Raw genomic sequence first — 23,184 nt, 5'->3', positions numbered from 1 at the left:
TGGTGTTTCACTCACCAATGGGCCATTCAATTGTTTCTTTGCACTCTTGGCCTCTTTATCCCTTTTTTCTTTATCTTTATTTTCTCCCTCCCCCTGAATACAATTCTGCCCCTCACTTTCTAATATCCTCTTTTGGTCCAAATAGACCTCTTGTGGTGTTAAAGGAGCTAGAACCACATTTTTACCCAAATAGGCTAGGGAGAACCGGTTGGTGTACCCGTCATGCTGGACTCGCCTGTCAAATTGCCATGGGCGGCCTAGAAGAATATGCCCAGCTAGCATAGGTACTACATCACAAGTGACCTCATCCTTGTACCTTCCAATGGAAAATGGCACCTTCACCTGCTTGTTTACTCTTACAGAACCCATATCATTTAGCCATTGAAGCTTATATGGCCTTGGGTGCTGCACACATGTCAAACCCAATTTCTGCACCATGCTCAAACTAGCTACATTAGTGCAACTTCCACTATCAATAATCAAAAGACATACCTTGTCAAGTACCAAGCACCTAGTATGGAAAATATTCTCTAATACGACCCTAGCCAATTAACAAGTACTCTTGCAAATCAACAAGGAACATCTAGCGGAAAGCATGCAATCTCGGAAGTACCTGACAATCCCTTTAACCCCCAAATACTCTTGAAGAGAGAAAGCAAGGAATTTAGAACAAGAATCAGAAATTTACCTTCAAGTACTCTTGAAAACAACTCTGAAATTCTTGGTGCAATTAATCTTGTAAAACTCACAAGCTTAACTACTAAGGATATTTTGGTTCTATGAAGAACACAATCTGTTCTTGAAAGAACAAGAAGAAAACGTTTTGTTTTGATTTCAATTCAATGGTTGGCTAAAAATCCCAACTTTGAGAGGGCTATTATCCTTGTCTCTAGATGAATTAGACATCCTGAAAGAAGATTGCAAAAACTAAGGAAATAGTTAGTTTATCACTCCCTCACGTGTTTCTCTCCTTATTTGGCTTTTTTTTTTTTTCAATATGTGGGTTTCACTCCAGCCTTTTACCACTCTTTCCACTTGAATAATTGCACTTCAGAATCCCAAAGTTGCTACAAAAGTCAAGATAAAGTTAGGAAAAACAAAGAATATAATTAAGTAATGCACAAACTCTATCAAGAAATCACAATGTTTGAATGGCAATACAAGAATAAGAAAGGTGTATTGCTAGAAATCAATAAACTAAAGTGTAGGAACAAGCAAATAACACTTTAGCAATGTTAAATGAAGCAAAGATAGCACACAAACAAGAAATTGAAACTAGAATTTAAAAGACGATTTAGGGATACTGTGTATGAATTTAGTTCGCTACAAAGCAAACCAAATATGGACCTAATTAATTCTACCCAATCAAAGCAAGCAAACAAAGAAAACCCAAAAAAAAAAATTTTTTTTTAAGGTACTTGATATGGATCCATTGGTGCTTCCTAGTGGGCTTGGATGTGTTCTTATCCCTTGTTGCTTGTTTTGGTCTAATTAATATGTAAGGGATATGGGCTCATAGTGTTTATTTAAGTTGTTTTGGGTTGGTTTTATGATGCATGCAATCTGCCCAATATCAAGTTATTTGTTTTGGGCTGGAAATGACTTCATTTTGTGTTTTAGAGTTAAGCCCATGTGTTTTGGCCCTAGGGCAGCCTAGTTAGATGCTCTTCTTTAGGGTTATGTTTGTTTAAGGCATATAAATAGCCTCCTTAAGATGTAAAACGGGATTTTTTGGCAAAAATTGAATCTAAGGCAGAATTGTTCATGCTCTTGCATGTTCTTCTTAATTAGAGTGATTGTGAGAATTTGCTATCCTCTAATTGCATCAAGAATTAAGGTAAACTTATCAATTCATTTGTGGCGTTTATCTTGTTCTTTGCTCGATTATTGCTGTTACCGTTTCATTATAAACGTGGGGTGCCATAGAGCGTTTTAATCTCGATTATTGGTGTTTCCGTTTCATTATAAACGTGGGGTGCCATAGAGGCGAACTTACATCTCATTCCTTTGATTCCCGATCCCGGTTCCGTGTCATTTGGTATCAGAGCCAAATCAAAGTTTTGGGGTAAGTTCTGTTATCTTAGTTTAGGAATTTGAGTTTTCTATTTGCTGGATTTCCTTTGATGTTATCTTAATACTTGCTTTCATTCTAGATCTGGATTTTTCTCTTTAGATCGTGTTGGATCTAGACATTTTCTCTTTAGATCTTGTTTAGACATTATCCCTTTAGATCTTGTTGGATCTAGACAATTTCTCTTTAGATTTTGTTGGATTTAGATAATTTCTATTTAAATCTTCTTGAATCTAGTTTTCTTTTGTATCTTCTTATTGTTTGCATCATTTTCTAGTTACCCTTTTGACTAATTCAAGATCTATCTTTGAATATTCTTGTTGTTTGCTTGTTTCTTGATTAAAAAAAAGGTCATTGATAAAGAGAGATAAGTCAGAATTTGTTAAGGTCATTACCTACTTAAGTTGAATTGGGAGACACAAAATTGTTGGACAACCTACATACTAAGTCAATATCTACCTAGATTGAAATTGGAAGACACAATTGCTGGACAACCTAAAGGCATTTTGACTTGATTTGGGAATTTATTGATAGTCTATCTTACATTCAATTGAAGGATATTATATTTTGACTTGATTTGGGATCTTATCTTGAGAAAACACAAAATTCATTGTTGGACCACCTAAATATTAATTCATTACCTACCTAAATTGAATTGGGAGACACAAACCATCCACTTATACCTTGTTAAGCCCTTACCCTACCTAAATTGGGTCACATTTGTAGGTTAAGTGAGGATATAAGTCAAAAACGTGTGCTACAGTAACTTGCTACAGGAACTCAGAAGCAAACTTGCTACAGTACCTTTAAAAAAAAAAATTTTTTTTTTTTTGGGTTTTCTTTGTTTGCTTGCTTTGATTGGGTAGAATTAATTAGGTCCATATTTTGTTTGCTTTGTAGTGAACTAAATTCATGCAATATATCCAGAAATTGTCTTTCAAATTCTAGTTTCTATTTCTTGTTTTTGTGCTATCTTTGCTTCATTTATATTGTTAGGGTGTATTTGCTTGTTCCAACACTCTAATTAATAATCAAGTAGTACATTGTTTTGTTCTTGTGCTACCATTCATTTCGTTTGAGTTTTCTTTCTAGAATTGTGCTTACGTTTCTTTTGTTAAGGTTTATTTTCCTTGTGTTCTAAACGTGCTTTGAGATTGATTGGTTGGCCTGAAATTCTGAAGTACAATTGGAGGATTTGCATGGAGTGATTGAGGAGTGTAAACACGTGAGGGAGTGCTTTGTCACCAATTCAAATGTTTTTGTGGTTTCTATTTTGAACACTAACCATGAGTGCAGGCACATTCGGAGATAATAGTGGGGAGGGAAGTCAAATGGAGGATCCCCAGTTGAAACTTGTAATGGAGTCAATCCTAGGACAGTTTAGAACTTTCAACAATTCCGTCCAAGATATGAGAAAGGAGTTGCAGGAGTTTAAAGCTGCCCAACGCTCTAATACAAGAAGAGCTCGACCTAGTGGTACACCAACTAGATTTCAAACTCATGAAGAGAAGAAGGTCGATCATCTTGATCATTACTTTAGGGATTTGAACAATAAGTTAGGAAGGGTGCAAGAAAGGAAAAATGTGGATTACCTCAATAGGTATTCATTCACAAAGGATGGGTGGATGACCATTCCAAGATCATTTTCCTCAAAAGAAGTGGATGAAGACCAATATGGAAAGCAAAAGATGAGTTTTGAGGCTGTCAATAAAGAAAAGGAGTGCAAAAATAAAACGAGTGAAAATATATTGAGTGTAAATAAAAAGAAAGAGGGGGAAGAAAAGGAAAAACAAATTCAGCCTATATTTATACCTTTGTGCAAAGAAGATTATTTTACCACTAATGATCTTAACCCATCCTTGCCAAGTGTGTTTGTTGATCTTTTGCAGGACTTTGAACATGTGGTTCCAGAAGAGATTGCCCAATCTTCATGTGAGGGTGAAAAGGTGGTTCTTGCACCATTGACACCTCAAGAAGTGAATATTGATCAGAAAAAGTTGCTTGAGAGAGAGAAAGAGGAGTTCACTGATGTCTTTCTTGAAGAGTTTCCTAGTGGATTACCACCTTTGAGAGGGATAGAACATCAAATCGATTTCATTCTTGGCTCCACCATTCCAAATCAACCAATCAATAGAAGCAATCCAATGGAGACAAAGGTGTTGCAAAGGCATATTCAGGTTGTAGCAAACAATGGAGTTCAATACGGTCTAAAAAGGAGAAGAAGAGTAAAGAAAAGGGCATGGATTCTAAGGAAAAGTGGACTGATCCTAGCAAGCAAAAGGATACCTCAACTTTTAACTAAGATTCGAGGACGAATCTTTTTGAGGAAAGGGGGAATGATATGGATCCATTGGTGCTTCCTAGTGGGCTTGGATGTGTTCTTATCCCTTGTTGCTTGTTTTGGTCTAATTAATATGTAAGGGATATGGGCTCATAGTGTTTATTTAAGTTGTTTTGGGTTGGTTTTATGATGCATGCAATCTGCCCAATATCAAGTTATTTGTTTTGGGCTGGAAATGACTTCATTTTGTGTTTTAGAGTTAAGCCCATGTGTTTTGGCCCTAGGGCAGCCTAGTTAGATGCTCTTCTTTAGGGTTATGTTTGTTTAAGGCATATAAATAGCCTCCTTAAGATGTAAAACGGGATTTTTTGGCATAATTTGAATCAAAGGCAGAATTGCTCATGCTCTTGCATGTTCTTCTGATACGGATCCATCATCACTCGTCGCTGGATCACAAGGAGGCATGGTGAACGACGAAGGAGATCCATTGGTGCTTCCTATTGGACCGATTACAAGGAGCCGTGCCAAGCGATATGGGGCAGCCATATCATGTTCAAGCCCAAATAACACAAGAACTGCATGATGTTGCATTCAACAAGTGTTGTGAGGAACTTGAAGGCATTCCTAGGCTTCTAATGTTGTTGGTGGCTCTTTAAGTGGAGGAAAGCACGCTGCTACAGTAACGTGCTACAGGAACTCAGAAGCGCTACAGTGCCGCGCCAATCACACGCTGCTACAGTAACGTGCTACAGGAACTCAGAAGCGCTACAGTGCTACAGGAACTCAGAAGCGCTACAGTGCCGCGCCAATCAGTTTGACTTTGCTACAGTAAATTTGACTTTTCTACAGTAACGTGCTACAGGAACTCAGACGCGCTACAGTAACGCGTTTTATGTTTTATGCTTCATTAAGCCCTAGTTTCTTGTTTTAGTATAAATATCTTGTATTCCATGTAAGAACACGATTTTTGAAATATTGAAAACTTCATTTGTTTAAGCTTTGCTTGTACTCCTTTGCTTAGAGTGATAGTGAGAGATTGCTTCCTCTAATTGCATCAAGAATTAAGGTAAGCTTATCAACTTGTTTGTGGCGTTTATCTTGTTCTTTGCTCGATTATTGGTGTTACCGTTTCATTATAAACGTGGGGTGCCATAGAGCGTTTAATCTCGATTATTGGTGTTTCCGTTTCATTATAAACGTGGGGTGCCATAGAGGCGAACTTATATCTCATTCTTTGATCCGATCCGTATCATTTGGTATCAGAGCCAAATCAAAGTTTTGGGGTAAGTTCTGTTATCTTAGTTAGGAATTTAAGTTTTCTTGTTGTTGGATTCCATTGTTGTTTGTCTTATTTCTTGATTTCATTGCAGATCTGGAATTTTCTCTTTAGATCTTGTTGGATCTAGGTGTTTCCTCGTTAGATCTTCTTAGATCTGGAATTTTCTCTTTGGATTTTGTTGCATCTATATATTTTCTCGCTGGATCTACTTAGATCTAGAATTACCTTCTATTGAATCTTCTTGTTGTTGCTTGTTCTTCAGTTAGAAAAAAAAAAAAAATCAATTGATTACATTTATTACGAATTTATAAGTTATTAAATACCAAATCTGGAGATTTGTTTGTGTTCTTGAATCTTGTTGATCAAATCAAAAAAAAAAAAAAAAAAAGTGATTGTTGGACAACTAATTATTACCTACCAAATTTGACTTGGGAGACACAAAAGCATTGTTGGACAACATAATCATTACCTACCTATATTGAAATTGGAAGACACAATTGCTGGACAACCTAAAAGCATTTGACTTAAATTGGGATCCTATCTTGAGAGAACACAAATCATTGCTGGAAAGGTTGATACTTTGCTTGGACCGACTATAATACATTTATATACACAAGCATGCAATTTTATAGTTAAAGATAATCAACCTGTGATATCAAGTAAATCTGTGACATCAATTTCTGTGTCAATTCTGAAAATTTGGTTTTTTATTGTTTGCTTGCTTTGATTGGGTAAAATTAATTAGGTCCATATTTGGTTTGCTTTGTAGTAAACTAAATTCACACATCATATCCAGAAATTGTCCTTTTAAATTCTAGTTTGTTTAATTATTGTTTTGAGCTGCCGTTGCTTCTATTACATTATTAGGGTGTATTTGTTTGTTCACTACACTCTAAATTAATATAATCAAGTAGTACATCATCTTGTCTTCGTACTACCATCCATTATCGTTTTCAGTCTTCTTTCTAGAGTTTGTGCTTACTTTTATTGTTAAGATTTATTTCCTTGATTCTAAAACGTGCTTTCAAATTGGTTGGTTAACCTACGGTTCTGAAGTACAATTCGAGGAATTGCAAGGAGTGATTGCGGAGTGTAAACACGTGAGGGAGTGCTTTATCACTAACTCAAATCTTTTTCGTGTTTTCTATTCTTGAATACTAACCATGAGTACAGGCACATCTGGAGGTGGTAACGGAGATGGAAATCCAATTAGAGATCCTCAACTAAAATTGTTCATGGAATCTATCCAAGGACAATTTAGAACCTTTAACAATCTCTTTCAAGACATGAGGGAAGAATTGCAAGAGCTGAAGGCTTCACAAAGTTCTAATGCCACTAGAGTCCGTCCCCAAGTTAGAATTCAAACCCCTGATGATGAGGAGACTGAAGGTACTAATCCTAATAAAATTGATGGAGACTTGGGAGCAATCAAAATGAGGATCCCAGAATTCAAGGGCAACAACAATGCTGAAGAATACCTTGAATGGGAGAGAAAGGTAGAACAAATCTTTGAATGCCATAACTATTCCCAGGAGAAGAAATCCCATCTTGCAGCTGTGGAGTTCAAAGGATATGCTATGTTTTGGTGGGAACAATTGCTACTAAAAAGAAGAAGCAGGGGAATGCGACCAGTACCACCATGGGAGATCATGAAGGAGTTAATGCACCAAAAGTTTGTTCCTGCTCATTACTTCAGGGATTTACATAATAAATTAGCAAGAATGGTGCAAGGAGGGAGGAGCGTGGAAGAGTACTACAAAGAGATGGAGATTTGCATGGCAAGAGCCAAGATTGAGGAAGATGTCCAAATCACCATGTCACGATTCCTTGGAGGTCTAAACAAAGACATTGCTGATGCCTTAGAGATGTATAGGTATGATACCTTAGAGGAGATGATAGATATGGCCATGAAACTTGAAAGACAGAAAAAGGGGAGATCCACCAACAAGTATTCTAGCAACACATGGGGATCCAAATGGCCCAAAGAAGGTGAGAAGAAAGATTTCAAAGGCCCTAGTTTCCAAAGAACAGAATCAGTTTCGAAAGGTAAAGAGGTTGCCCAAACTACATTCAAGGGAAACAAAGGTACTTCTAACTCTATAAACCCTGCTAGAGAGATTAAATGCTTTAAGTGTTTAGGAAAGGGGCATATTGCATCTCAATGTCCTAATAAAAGGGTTATGATTGTTAGGGAAGATGGTAATATTAGTTCTGAATCTGAATGTAGTGATTGTGATGATTTGCCTCATTTGCATGATGTTGATAATGATAAGTCAGATGAGGATGAGCATAACTTGTTGTTTGCTGAACGTGGAGAATCTCTAGTTGTTAGGCGAGTTTTGAATATGCATGTTAAGGAGGAGAGCCTTGAACAACGTGAGAACATCTTTCACACTAGATGCTTGATACATGGAAAAGTGTGCTTGCTTATTATTGATGGGGGTAGTTGCACTAATGTTGCTAGTGTGAGTATGGTGAATAAGTTGAATTTGGCATGTCTTAAACATCCTAAACCTTATAGACTGCAATGGTTGAATGATGGTGGAGAGGTGAAGGTGACACGCCAGGTGCTTGTGCCGTTCTCTATTGGGTGGTACAAAGATGAAATTTTATGTGATGTAGTACCGATGCAGGCAGGCCATCTATTGCTGGGAAGACCATGGCAATATGATCGAAAGGCACTACATGATGGGTTCTTTAACCGATACTCTTTGGTTCATAAGGGGAAGAAGGTGACTCTTGTTCCATTATCACCTCAAGAAGTATACACCGATCAGAAGAAAATACTTGAGAGAGAAAGAGAGACTTCAGCTTTGAGGGAAAATGAGAGTGAGGCTTCCAGTTCGAGAGAACTAAAGAGTGTTAAAAGAGAGGTTGAAAAGAAAGAGGCCACAAAAGATACCAAACAGATTGGTGGCCCAAAAGTGAGTGAAACACAACGAGGGGAGAGAAAGAAACACACTTTTTATGCGAGAGCTAGAGAGGTTAAGTGTGCCATAGCCTTGAGGCAACCCGTGTTGCTTCTTAGGTTCAAGGAAATTTTATTTTCTAACGCTGACACTAATCTTGATGGTTTACCTCCTGTGTTTGTTTCTATGTTACAGGAATTCACTGATGTTTTTCCAGAGGAGCTACCTAGTGGATTACCACCTTTGAGAGGGATAGAACATCAGATTGATTTCATTCCCGGTTCCACCATTCCAAATCGACCAGCCTATCGAAGCAATCCAACAGAGACAAAGGAGTTGCAGAGGCAAGTTGATGAGCTTATGGAGAAAGGATTGGTGCGAGAGAGCATGAGTCCTTGTGCCGTTCCAGTACTTTTAGTACCCAAAAAGGATGGTACATGGCGAATGTGCATTGATTGTAGGGCGGTCAACAAAATCACTGTAAAGTATAGACACCCTATTCCTAGACTTGATGATATGTTAGATGAATTGTGTGGGTCTACTTACTTTACAAAGATCGATTTAATGAGCGGTTATCATCAAATTCGGATGCAACTAGGTGATGAGTGGAAAACTGCTTTCAAAACTAAGTATGGTTTGTATGAATGGTTAGTAATGCCTTTTGGATTATCTAATGCACCTAGTACGTTTATGAGGCTTATGAACCATGTCTTACGAGCTTTCTTAGGAAAATTTGTAGTTGTGTACTTTGATGATATACTTGTATATAGCAAGTCTCTTAATGATCACGTTGGGCATGTTAGGCTAGTATTACAAGCTTTGAGAACTGAACAATTGTATGCTAAGCTTAAGAAATGCACATTTTGTATAGATAGACTTGTGTTCCTTGGTTTTGTTGTAAGTGCGCAGGGTATAGAGGTAGATGAGGAGAAAGTGAAAGCTATTAAGGAATGGCCGACGCCGAAATCAGCTTCGGATGTGCGAAGTTTCCATGGGTTGGCAAGTTTCTACCGACGGTTTGTACAAGATTTCTCTTCGATTGCCGCACCACTCACAGAGGTAATTAAAAAGGAAGTTGGGTTCAAGTGGGGCGAGGAACAACAGAAAGCGTTTGAGATGCTTAAAGGGAAGTTGACATCCGCTCCTATACTTTCTTTACCTAATTTTGAGAACACCTTTGAAATTGAGTGTGATGCTTCTGGTGTAGGAATTGGAGGAGTACTGATGCAAGAGAAGAAACCAATTGCCTATTTCAGTGAGAAGTTGAACGGGGCACAACTCAATTACTCGACCTATGATAAGGAGCTATATGCCTTGGTGAGGACTTTGAGCGTATGGCAACACTACTTACTACCTAAGGAGTTTGTCATTCATACTGACCACGAAGCCCTAAAACATTTGAAGGGTCAAGGTAAGCTCAACAAGCGACATGGTAAGTGGGTTGAGTTCATTGAACAATTCCCTTACGTTATTAAATACAAGCATGGAAAGGATAACGTTGTTGCTGATGCATTGTCACGGAGATATACTTTACTTACTACTGTTAGCTCTAAATTGATAGGATTTGAGTATGTTAAGGATTTGTATGAGTCTGACTCTGATTTTGGCAATGTATATTTGGCATGTGAACACGGGGCATTTGATAAATTTTATCGACACGAAGGATATTTGTTTAGGGGCAGTAAACTTTGTGTTCCTAAATGCTCTATGCGTGATTTGCTTGTACTTGAGTCTCACTGTGGGGGATTGATGGGACATTTTGGGGTACATAAGACTTATGACATGTTGAATGAACATTTTTATTGGCCTCATATGCGTAAAGATGTCGAGAAGGTTTGTGATTCTTGTCTTACTTGTAAACAGGCCAAATCTAAGTCTATGCCTCATGGGTTGTATATGCCTTTACCAGTTCCTAGCTCACCTTGGGTTGATATATCTATGGATTTTGTACTTGGATTACCTAAGACTAGGCATGGTAGAGACAGTATATTTGTAGTAGTTGATAGGTTCAGCAAAATGGCTCATTTCATTCCTTGTCACAAAACTGATGATGCTATTCATGTTGCTGAATTATTCTTTAGAGAGGTGGTACGATTACATGGAGTTCCGCAGACTATTGTTTCTGATAGGGATGCTAAGTTCCTTTCACATTTTTGGCGGGTTTTGTGGGGTAAACTCGGTACAAAATTACTTTATTCGACTACTTGTCATCCACAAACTGATGGACAAACTGAGGTTGTGAATAGGACTTTGGGAACTTTACTTCGTACTATAGTGGGTAAAAATTTAAAAATTTGGGAGGATTGTTTGCCATTTATTGAATTTGCATATAATCGAAGCATACATTCTACTTCAGGTTTTACTCCATTTGAACTTGTTTATGGATTTAACCCACTAACTGTTTTGGACCTTATTCCTTTACCTTTACATGAGCCCTCTAGTTTAGATGGTGAACAGAAAGCTAAACTGGTGAAGTCTTTACATGAGAAGGCTCGAGCAAATATTGAAAAGAGGAACAAACAGTATGCTGACAAGGCCAATAAAGGAAGGAGGAAGCTAGTGTTTGCGCCTGGAGATTGGGTTTGGGTGCACCTTCGGAAGGAAAGGTTTCCCAGCCAACGAAAGTCTAAACTAGATGCACGTGGAGATGGTCCATTCCAAGTCTTGGAACGCGTCAATGACAATGCCTACAAGATAGACTTACCAGGTGAGTATGGTGTTTCCGCTACCTTTAACGTTAGTGATTTGTCTCCTTTTGACATGGATGCAGATTTGAGGACAAATCTTTTTGAGGAAAGGGGGGATGATACGGATCCATCATCACTCGTCGCTGGATCACAAGGAGGCATGGTGAACGACGAAGGAGATCCATTGGTGCTTCCTATTGGACCGATTACAAGGAGCCGTGCCAAGCGATATGGGGCAGCCATATCATTATTTGTTCAAGCCCAAATAACACAAGAACTGCATGATGTTGCATTCAACAAGTGTTGTGAGGAACTTGAAGGCATTCCTAGGCTTCTAATGTTGTTGGTGGCTCTTTAAGTGGAGGAAAGCACGCTGCTACAGTAACGTGCTACAGGAACTCAGAAGCGCTACAGTGCCGCGCCAATCACACGCTGCTACAGTAACGTGCTACAGGAACTCAGAAGCGCTACAGTGCTACAGGAACTCAGAAGCGCTACAGTGCCGCGCCAATCAGTTTGACTTTGCTACAGTAAATTTGACTTTTCTACAGTAACGTGCTACAGGAACTCAGACGCGCTACAGTAACGCGTTTTATGTTTTATGCTTCATTAAGCCCTAGTTTCTTGTTTTAGTATAAATATCTTGTATTCCATGTAAGAACACGATTTTTGAAATATTGAAAACTTCATTTGTTTAAGCTTTGCTTGTACTCCTTTGCTTAGAGTGATAGTGAGAGATTGCTTCCTCTAATTGCATCAAGAATTAAGGTAAGCTTATCAACTTGTTTGTGGCGTTTATCTTGTTCTTTGCTCGATTATTGGTGTTACCGTTTCATTATAAACGTGGGGTGCCATAGAGCGTTTAATCTCGATTATTGGTGTTTCCGTTTCATTATAAACGTGGGGTGCCATAGAGGCGAACTTATATCTCATTCTTTGATCCGATCCGTATCATCTTCTTAATTAGAGTGATTGTGAGAATTTGCTATCCTCTAATTGCATCAAGAATTAAGGTAAACTTATCAATTCATTTGTGGCGTTTATCTTGTTCTTTGCTCGATTATTGCTGTTACCGTTTCATTATAAACGTGGGGTGCCATAGAGCGTTTTAATCTCGATTATTGGTGTTTCCGTTTCATTATAAACGTGGGGTGCCATAGAGGCGAACTTACATCTCATTCCTTTGATTCCCGATCCCGGTTCCGTGTCAGTACTGTAGCAAGTTTGCTTCTGAGTTCCTGTAGCAGACGTTTGAAGGTACTGTAGCAAGTTTGCTTCTGAGTTCCTGTAGCAAGTTACTGTAGCACACGTTTTTGATTTATATCCTCACTTAACCTACAAATGTGACCCAATTTAGGTAGGGTAAGGGCTTAACAAGGTATAAGTGGATGGTTTGAGTCTCCCAATTCAATTTAGGTAGGTAATGACTTAGTCCAACAATGACTTTTGTGTCTCCCAATTCAATTTTAGGTAGGTAATGTCTTTAACAACCAATTCAGATCCAGATTTTTTTTTTTTTATCAAGAAATAAGCAAACAACAAGAATGTTCAAAGATAGATCTTGAATTAGTCAAAAGGGTAACTAGAAAATGATGCAAACAATAAGAAGATACAAAGAGAAAACTAGATTCAAGAAGATTTAAAGAGAAATTATCTAAATCCAACAAGATCTAAAGAGAAATTGTCTAGATCCAACAAGATCTAAAGAGATAATGTCTAGATCCAACAAGATCTAAAGAGATAATGTGTAGATCTCAGAATGAAAAGAAAACACGAAGATAAACAACAATGAATCCAACAACAAGAAAACTCAAATTCCTAACTAAGATAACAGAACTTACCCCAAAACTTTGATTTGGCTCTGATACCATATGATACGACCCTAGCCAATTAACAAGTACTCTTGCAAATCAACAAGGAACATCTAGCGGAAAGCATGCAATCTCGGAAGTACCCGACAATCCCTTTAACCCCCAAGTACTCTTGAAGAGAGAAAGCAAGGAATTTAGAACAAGAATCAGAAACTTACCTTCAAGTACTCTTGAAAACAACTCTGAAATTCTTGGTGCAATTAATCTTGTAGAACTCACAAGCTTAACTACTAAGGATATTTTGGTTCTATGAAGAACACAATCTGTTCTTGAAAGAACAAGAAGAAAACGTTTTGTTTTGATTTCAATTCAATGGTGGCTGCTGTGCAACTCTTACAACATTATAAGTAACCTAAGCTAACCCTAATTTAGCTATTAACTTAAGTTAGCCCAAGCTTATCCCTAATGTGGCCCAAATGGGCTTAATTAAATACAAGTCCAAGCTAACTACTTAAAACAATCCTGACTTAAACATTAACTAACTTAGGCTGGCCCTACTCTAGAAAATAAGCCCAACCAACCTTACACTTAATTAATTAAGTCCACTAAAAGAATTTAAACAAAATAGGGCAAATGGGCCGAAGGCCCTACACAACCCATACTTAAGCTCATAATAAGATAACAACCTCCTAAATTTGCCTAAGTATAGAATCATGTAAAATGCATCAAATGGCAGCCTCATTGCTCGCCTCAAGCATCATAACAAGCTTTGGTGCTTCTTCAAGTTCAATCTCACATCTTGCATAATTATGATCTTGAAGCTCCAATGTGATTTGTTCTTGAGCAAATGCATTCAAGGCTGTTCGTAGCTTGGTTGCACGAGCTCTTGTGATTGGCCCCACGGGTAGAGCTAGAGGATCCTTCACCTTGCTTCCTTGATCCGTATCAATGGGTTGGGCCTCCTATAATTCGGCCACCCTTGATTATTTAGCCTTATTTTGTTTAGATTTAGTCAATCTTTAGTTGATTTGGATTAGATATCCAAATCCTTAAGTTGTTAAGACTTTTAGTTGGTTTAGATTTGCTAAATCCTTATCCTTAGCTGATTTAGACTAACTAATCTAAATCCTTTAAGGATCTGGACCTCTTAGAATTAGTATAAATAGCTTGCTATATTGTAATTTTTGAACAATTCATTCAATTAATCAAAAGAGAATTTCTTCTTCATGCTTTGGCGTGTTCTTGCTTTAGAGAGAGTGTGAGATTGCATTCTTCTAATTGCATCAATAATCAAGGTAAACTTATCAATTCTTTGTGGCGTTTATCTTATTCTTTTACTCTATTATTGGTGTTCTTGCTTCTTTAAGCTTTGGGTGCCATAGAGGGGGGTTTAGTTTGATCTTGGATCTCTTCCAAAACTTGTCATAGAGTTCATGGAATTTATTTCCATAGGGTTCCGCATCAGTTTGGTATCAGAGCCAAAGATTAAGGTAAATTCTTATTTATCTTAGTTCTAGGGTTTGTGTTTATTTGTTTTCTTGTTTCGTGTTTGTCTTCTTGTTTTGTGTTTTATCTTCTTGTTTGATTTAAATTCATTTTTGCTTCAATTATATTGATCAATTTCGTTCTTGTTTTCAATTCTGGAAGTTGTGATCTTAGATCTTGTTAATTAAGTTTGCAAAAAAAAAAAAAAAAACAAAGAGTATAAAAAATTTTCGTCCACCATTAAAAAAAAAAAGTTTGATTGTTGTGTGGATTTTGTTCCTAATTATTAGGGATTTGACCATATTTTGTGGGATTTGTTCCTAATTCTTAGGGATTTGACCATATTTTGTGGGATTAGTTCCTAATTCTTGGGGATTTGACCTTATTTTGTGGGATTAAGTTATCCACTATAATCTTGTGATCAAATCCAATCTTAACTACTTTGTAATAAGAATTAGTTGTCCATATCTTTTGAGATTAAGCAAATCTACTACAATCCTTGTCAAATCTAAAATCCTACCTAAATTGGGTTACATTGAAAAAGGATTTAATTCAGCACGCCCATGCTTCACCTCAAGCACACCCGTGCTAGGTCCTGACTCTCACTTGTTGGACTAGGCCTTATACGCATGCCTGTGCTCCATCTAGCACGCCCGTGCTCGGTTCTGACCATATAAAAAAATTGTTTTCTTTTGGATTTTCTTTGATTGCTTGCTTTGTTTTGGGTAGAATTATTTAAGTCATGACGCGGAACCCTATGGAAATAAATTCCATGAACTCTATAACAAGTTTTGGAAGAGATCCAAGATCAAACTAAACCCCCCTCTATGGCACCCAAAGCTTAAAGAAGCAAGAACACCAATAATATAGTAAAAGAATAAGATAAACGCTACAAAGAATTGATAAGTTTACCTTGATTCTTGATGCAATTAGAAGAATGCAATCTCACACTCTCTCTAAAGCAAGGACACGCCAAAAGCATGAAGAAGAAGTCTATTTCATTGATTTATTGAATTATGAATAATTACAAAATAGCAAGCTATTTATACTAATAAGAGGTCCAGATCCTTAAAGGATTTAGATTAGTTAGTCTAAATTAGCTAAGGATAAGGATTTAGCAAATCTAAACCAACTAAAAATCTTAACAACTTAAGGATTTGGAGATCTAATCCAAATCAACTAAAGATTGACTAAATCTAAACAAAATAAGGCTAAATAATCAAGGGTGGCCGAATTATAGGAGGCCCAACCCATTAACATAGCAAAAACTCAAAATAAACTAACTAGCTTAATGAGAGGCAGGGGGTTGCACGGTCTAGGGCGTGCCAATGCGCACGTGTGTGCTTCAATGTAAAGCTTCCTTTGTGAGAGGCAGAAGAGTGCACGGTCTGGGGTGTGCTAGTTGGCATGGGCATGCACGTATGTATGAGTTTTCCTCGCGAGAGGCAGAAGAGTGCACAGCCTGGGGCGTGCTAGTTGGCACGGGCGTGCGTCGAGTTAAGTGTTGTTCCTTGAGAGGCAGAAGCTTGCACGGCCTGGGGCATGCCACCTTGCACGGGCGTGCTAACCAAGCATGGTCTAGGCATGTCATGTGTTGGAAATTCAGGTTCCAACTCAACATGTGCTTCCATTAATGTGAGAAACTTAGGTGTTCCTTCAAGTTCTTCATAGCACTTGTTGAAAGCAAGGTCACGGAGCTCTTGTGTGATTTGTTCTTGAATGTATAAGGACATGGTTGCTCCATACTTCTTTGCACGGCTCCTTGTGATTGGTCCACTAGGAAGTACTAATGGATTGCCATTGTTGTGGTCCTTGTTCCCTTGACCTCCATAGGTAGTTGGTGATAGTGGATCCGTATCATCCCCCCTTCTTTAAAAAAGATTTGTCCTCAAATCTGCATCCATGTCAAAGGGAGACAAATCACTAACATTAAAAGTAATGGAAACACTGTACTCACCTGGTAAGCCTATCTTGTAGGTGTTCTCATCAACGTGCTCCATGACTTGGAATGGTCCATCTCCACGTTCATCAAACTTAATCTTTCTTTGGTTAGGAAACTTTTCCTTGTGAAAATGTACCCAAACCCAATCACCTGATTTAAACACAACATGTCTTCTTCTCTTGTTGGCACGGTTGGCATAGCCTTTGTTCTTCATGTTCATATGAACCCTAGCTTTAGCATGCATCTCCTTCACCAATGTAGGCTTCTTCTTACCATTAGGGAACTCCTGCAACAAAGAAACAAAACTAGAAGGTAGAGAAGAAGTGTCAATGTTAGTCAAATTATGCAAAAACTCCTTAAACCGAGTCATCAAGACTGGTCTACCCTCTCTCTCACTGTTTTGGATCTCTCTCTTTTTCACATACATAATTTGTTTCTCTTTTTCACTCACAATTGGGCCATTAATTTGTTTTGTTATTTTTGTGGCCTCTTTCCCGTCCTCCTTACTCTTCTCACTCTTTTGTTCTCTCAATCTTGAAGTTTCACTCTCTAATGGGCTATCACTTTGTTTTGTTTGTTCTGTGGCTTCTTCCTCCTCTTTTTCTTCACTCTTTTCACACTTTGGTTCTTTTGAACTCGAAGTCTCACTCTCATTCTTCCTCAAGGCCGAAACCTCTCTTTCTCTCTCAATTATCTTCCTTTGATCTTCATATACTTCTTGAGGTGATAAGGGATCAAGAACCATCTTTTTATCCTCAATTGAAGATTGGTAATCCTTTTTTGGAAACACATCTTCAAATTCTTGTAAAGGATCAACAAACACACTTGGCAAAGATGGTTTAAGATCATTGACGGTCAAACAAACTTCTTTGCACAAAGGTACAAATATAGGTTGAATTTGTTTTTCCTTTTCTTCTCCCTCTTTCTTCTTATTTTCACTCAGTATGTTTTCACTCATTTTACTTTTACACTCTTTTTCTGACAATCTCGAAACTCATCTTTTGATTTCCATATTGGTCTTCACACGCTTCTTTTAAGGAACATGATTTTGGGCTAGTCATCCATCCATCCTTTGAGAATGAATACCTATTGAGGTGATCCACACTTTTCCTTCCTTGCACCCTCCCTGACTTATTGTTCAAATTCCTAAAGTAATGGTTAGGATTATCGACCTCCTCACCTTCAAGAGTTTGAATTCTAGTCGATGTGGTACTAGGACGAGCTCTTGTTGTAGCTTCTAAACTGTTCTTAGATTGACTCCATTACAAGTTTTAATTGGTAATCATCTATTCGACTTTCATCCTCACTATTATCTGTACTCATGGTTAGTATTCAAAAGAGAAAACACAAGAAGATTTGAGTTAATGGTAAATCACTCCCTCACATGTTTACACTCTATAATCACTCCTTGCATTCTTCTAATTGAACTTCAGAATCTTAGGTGCACAAACCAACTCAAAAGCACATTTAGAAACATGGAATAAATCTTAACAATAAAAGCAAGTACAAATTCTAGAAAGAAGACTCAAAACGAGATGGATAGTAGCACAAGAATATAAACAATGCACTACTTTAATTATCAATTAGAGTGTAGTAAACAAGCAAACACACCCTAACAATGTAATAGAAGCAATAGAAAGTTCACACAAAAAATAAAGAAACTAGAATTTAAAAGACAATTACTAGATATAATGTATGAATTTAGTTTACTACAAAGCAAACCAAATATGGACCTAAATAATTCTACCCAAAACAAAGCAAGCAATCAAAGAAAATCCAAAAGAAAACAATGGTCAGAATCGGGCACGGGCGTGCTAGAAAGAAGCACGGGCGTGCATGTAATGCTTAGTCGAATAAGTGAAGGTCAGGCCCTAGCACGGGTGTGCTTGAGGTGGAGCACGGGCGTGCTGAATTAAATCCTTTTTCAATGTAACCCAATTTAGGTAGGATTTTAGATTTGACAAGGATTGTAGTAGATTTGCTTAATCTCAAAAGATATGGACAACTAATTCTTGTTACAAAGTAGTTAAGATTGGATTTGATCACAAGATTATAGTGGATAAACTTAATCCCACAATATAAGGTCAAATCCCCAAGATTTAGGAACTAATCCCACAAAATATGGTCAAATCCCAAAAAATTAGGAACAAATCCCACAAAATATGGTCAAATCCCTAAGAATTAGGAACAAAATTGATACGGATCCACTACCACCAACCACCTATGGAACTCAAGGAAACAAGGACCACATGATACGGATCCATCATCACTCGTCGCTGGATCACAAGGAGGCATGGTGAACGACGAAGGAGATCCATTGGTGCTTCCTATTGGACCGATTACAAGGAGCCGTGCCAAGCGATATGGGGCAGCCATATCATTATTTGTTCAAGCCCAAATAACACAAGAACTGCATGATGTTGCATTCACCAAGTGTTGTGAGGAACTTGAAGGCATTCCTAGGCTTCTAATGTTGTTGGTGGCTCTTTAAGTGGAGGAAAGCACGCTGCTACAGTAACGTGCTACAGGAACTCAGAAGCGCTACAGTGCTACAGTTAGCGTGTTTTATGTGTTTTATGCTTCATTAAACCCTAGTTTCTTGTTTTAGTATAAATATCTTGTATTCCATGTAAGAACACAACTTTGAGATATTGAAAACTTCATCTGTTCAAGCTTTGCTTGTTCTCCTTTGCATAGAGTGATAGTGAGAGATTGCTTCCTCTAATTGCATCAAGAATTAAGGTAAGCTTATCAACTTGTTTGTGGCGTTTATCTTGTTCTTTGCTCGATTACTGGTGTTACCGTTTCATTATAAACGTGGGGTGCCATAGAGCGTTTAATCTCGATTATTGGTGTTTCTGTTTCCTTATAAACGTGGGGTGCCATAGAGGCGAACTTATATCCCATTCTTTGATCCGATCCGTATCACCACATCAATGGCAATCCATTAGTGCTTCCTAGTGGACCAATTACAAGGAGCCGTGCAAAGAAGTATGGAGCAACCATGTCCTTATACATTCAAGAACAAATCACACAAGAGCTCCATGACCTTGCTTTCAACAAGTGCTATGAAGAACTTGAAGGAACACCTAAGTTTCTCACATTAATAGAAGCACATGTTGAATGGGAACCAGAATTGGATAGCACGCCCGCGCAAGGTATCACGCCCTAAACCGTGCAAGCTTCTACCTCTCAAGGAACATCACTTGATTTGAAGCACGCCCCAGACCGTGCACTCTTCTGCCTCTCGCTAGGGAAACTCATACATGCGCGCACGCTCATGCCATCTGGCACGCCCCAGACCGTGCAAGCCTCTGCCTCTCGCAAAGGAAGCCTTACCATTGAAGCACGCCCGTGCCAATTGGCACGCCCCAGGCCGTGCAAGCCACTGCCTCTCATAAGCTAGTTAGTTTATTTTGAATTTTTGCTATGTTAATGGGTTAGGCCTTCCATAATTCGGCCACCATTAATTGTTTTAGCCCTATTTTGTTTAGATTTAGTCAATCTTTAGTAGATTTGGATTAGATATCCAAATCCTTAAGTTGTTATGATTTTGTTAGTCTTATCCTTAGTTGGTTTAGATTTGCTAAATCCTACTCCTTAGCTAACTCTAAATCCTTTAAGGATCTGGACCTCTTAGATTAGTATAAATAGCTTGTTATTTTGTAATTATATATAGATTATTATTCAATCAATTAAAGAGAGATTTTCTTCTTCCATGCCTTTGGCGTGTTCATGTTTTTAGAGAGTGTGAGATTGCATTCTTCTAATTGCATCAAGAATCAAGGTAAACTTATCAATTCTTTGTGGCGTTTATCTTATTCTTTTACTCTATTATTGGTGTTCTTGCTTCTTTAAGCTTTGGGTGCCATAGAGGGGAGTTTATTCTAGATCTTTGATCTCTTCCAAAACTTGTCATAGAGTTCATGGAATATATTTCCATAGGGTTCCGCGTCAATTTGGTATCAGAGTCAAAGATTAAGGTAAATTCTTATTTATCTTAGCTTTAGGGTTTGTGTTTATTTGTTTTCTTGTTCTTCTTATTCTTGTGTTTGTTTTCTTCTTCATCTTGTTTCTTGTGTTTGTTTCTTGTTTTGTTTAAGTTTCAATTCGTTTTTGCTTCAATTAAATTTAGTAATTTCGTTCTTGTTTCAATTCTGGAAGTTTAGATCTTAGATCTTGTTGACAAAAAAAAAGAGTATAGAAAAAAATTTTTCGTCCACCATTAAAATTGTTGGTGTGGATCTTGTTTTTGTTCCTGAATCCAAGGGATTTGATCCTAATTCAAAGGGATTTTACCTTATTTTGTGGGATTTGACCATATTTTGTGGGATTATTCCTAATCCTTAGAAGATTTGACCATATTTTGTGGGATTGTGCCTAATCCTAAGGGATTTGACCATATTTTATGGGATTTAGTTTATCCACTATAATCTTATGATAAAACCTAATCTTAACTACTTGTGGATAAGATAATAAGGATTAGTTGACCATATCTTCAAAGTATACAACCACAAACTTTCCTAAGAAGGCACGCAATACATGGTTCATGAGCCTCATAAAAGTACTAGGTGCATTAGATAGTCCAAAAGGCATAACTAACCATTCATACAAACCATACTTTGTTTTAAAAGCAGTTTTCCATTCATCACCTGGTTGCATTCTAATTTGATGGTAACCACTCATTAAATCAATTTTAGTAAAGTAAGTTGCCCCATGCAATTCATTTAACATATCATCAAGTCTAGGGATAGGGTGTTTATACTTTACAATGATTTTGTTGACCGCTCTACAATCAACACACATGCGCCAAGTTCCATCCTTTTTAGGTACTAGTAGCACAGGAACGGCACACGGGCTCATGCTTTCTCTTACCAAAACTTTCTCCATAAGTTCATCAACTTGCCTTTGCAACTCCTTTGTTTCCATTGGATTGCTTCTATAGGCAGGCCTATTTGGAATGGTGGATCCAGGAATAAAGTCAATTTGATGTTCTATTCCTCTTAAAGGTGGTAAACCACTTGGTAGTTCACTAGGAAAGACATCATCAAATTCCTGCAACATAGAAACAAACATAGAAGGCAAACTATCAAGGTTAGTGTTAGTTTCAGCAAATAAAACCTCTTTGTACCTTAGAAGCAATATGGGTTTCTCCAAGGCAATAGCACATTTAACCTCTCTAACTCTTGCATAAAAAGTCTGTTTCTTTTTCTCTACTCTCTGTTTTTCACTCACAATTGGGCCATTTATTTGTTTTGTTATTTTTGTGGCCTCTTTTCCCTCATCCTTACTCTTTTCTCTCTTTTGTTCTCTCAATCTCGAATTTTCACTCTCATGTTTTCTCAAGGCCGAAACCTCTCTCTCTCTCTCAACTATCTTTCTTTGGTCTTCATAAACCTCTTGAGGTGATAAAGGTACAAGAACCACCTTTTTCCCCTTATGAATCAAAGAGTATCGATTGTGGAATCCATCATGAAGTGCTCTTCTATCATATTGCCATGGTCTTCCCAACAATAGATGTCCAGCTTGCATAGGTACTATGTCACACAAAATTTCATCTTCGTACCATCCAATAGAAAATGGCACAAGTACCTGTTTAGTCACTTTTACTTCCCCACAATCATTCAACCATTGCAACCTATAAGGCTTAGGATGCTTGAGACAAGTTAAGTTCAGTTTGTTTACCATGTTTACACTAGCAACATTAGTGCAACTACCCCCATCAATAATAAGAGTACACACTTTTCCACTAATCAAACATCTAGTGTGAAATATATTCTCACGTTGCTCAAGGCTTTCTTCTTTAACATGCATGTTCAAAGCACGTCTAGCAACCAAAGCTTCTCCATGTTCAGGAAGTATTAAATTTTCTGAATCATCATTATCATCATCTAAATTAGGCATATCATCATAATCACTACATTCAGATTCAGAACTAACATTCCCATCATCTTTAGCAATCATAACCCTTTTATTAGGACATGGAGATGCATAATGCCCTTTCCCCAAACATTTAAAACATTTAATTTCTCTAGAAGGGGTTGTAGAGTTAGAAGTACCTTTGTTGCTTTTAAATGGAGTTTGGACAGTTTCTTTACCTTTTGAAGTTGAATCTGTCCTTTGAGAATTAGAACCTCTAAATTCCTTCTTCTTACCTTCTTTAGGCCATTTAGATCCCCATGTGTTGTTGGAATACTTATTGGTGGATCTCCCCTTTTTCTGTCTTTCAAGTTTCATGGCCATATCTATCATATCTTCCAAGGTATCATACCTATACATCTCTAAAGCATCAGCAATGTCTTTATTTAGACCTCCAAGGAATCGTGACATGGTGATTTGCTCATCTTCTTCAATCTTGGCCCTTGCCATGCAAATCTCCATCTCCTTGTAGTATTCTTCTACACTCCTTCCTCCTTGCACCATTCTAGCTAATTTATTGTGTAAATCCCTAAAGTAGTGAGTAGGGATAAATTTTTGGTGCATTAGCTCTTTCATGAGTTCCCATGGTGGTACGGGTCGTAATCCCCTCCTTCTTCTTTTCAATAGCAATTGTTCCCACCAAAACATGGCATAGCCTTTGAATTCAACAGCAGCAAGATGAGATTTCTTTTCTTGAGAATAGTTAATACGACCCTAGCTAATTAACAAGTACTCTTGCAAATCAACAAGGAAATCTAGCGGAAAGCATGCAATCACGGAAGTACCCGTCAATCCCTTTA

General features: G+C 37.7%; 1 pseudogene; it reads right to left on the bottom strand.

Annotated features, from left to right (window-relative positions):
* The window catches only part of LOC149495606 (uncharacterized), a 37,628-nt pseudogene extending 14,668 nt beyond the window's left edge, over positions 1-22,960 (bottom strand).
* Positions 22,961-23,184: the final 224 nt, after the last annotated feature.

This window comes from Jatropha curcas, chromosome 6 (assembly GCF_041381405.1).
Source record: "Jatropha curcas cultivar XTBG-Jc1 chromosome 6, XTBG_Jcur_1.0, whole genome shotgun sequence".
NCBI lineage: Eukaryota > Viridiplantae > Streptophyta > Magnoliopsida > Malpighiales > Euphorbiaceae > Jatropha > Jatropha curcas.
This window is presented reverse-complemented; position numbering and strand designations above follow the sequence as displayed.